A 773-nucleotide genomic window follows, 5' to 3' on the forward strand; every position below is an offset into this window, starting at 1 on the left:
AAAAATTGACATTTTGAACACGGGAGGGATAAAAATAAAATGCAATAAATTTTGAGTGTGTTACATTATCCCCCCTTAGGATCATTCATCCCCGAATGATGAGCAAGGACACTTATGGCATAAGAGATAGCAAGAGTATACCAAAATCAAATGAGAAAACTCAGAAAGTAGAAAGAGGAAAGCGAAACCCATACCTTAAGTGTTATTATTCGGAACGAGGAAAAAGAATGCATACTTGGACTTTATGTCCTCTTCGGCTTCCCAACTAGCTTCCTCAAACTTTTGGTTACTCGATAGAACTTTCACCAAAGCCACATCCTTAGTCCTCAAACGCCGAACTTGCAAATCCAAGATCTCAATCGGGACTTTCTCATAAGACAAGGATTTTGAAATACCCACACTTTTCAAAGGAATAATCAAGGAAGGATTGCCTACACACTTCCTTAACATCAAAACATGGAAGACCGGACAAATGGAACCATACAAGAAGGCAAATCCAATTCATAGGCCATACTACCCACTCTCTTCATAACTAAATGAGGACCCATATAACAGGGGTTGGTTTTCCCCTTCTTTCCAAGTCACATTACTTTATTCATGGGAGACACCTTTAAAAACACTCGATTACTAACATCAAATTCCAACTCTCTTCGTCTGATGTCCGCATAGGACTTTTGGCAACTTTAGGCTATCCTAAGCCTATCCTGAATCACTTTTCCCCTATCCATAGCTTTATAAACCAAGTCAAGACCAAATAATCTAGCCTTTTTTTA

This window comes from Capsicum annuum, chromosome 2 (genome assembly GCF_002878395.1).
Source record: "Capsicum annuum cultivar UCD-10X-F1 chromosome 2, UCD10Xv1.1, whole genome shotgun sequence".
NCBI classification, from domain to species: Eukaryota; Viridiplantae; Streptophyta; class Magnoliopsida; order Solanales; family Solanaceae; genus Capsicum; species Capsicum annuum.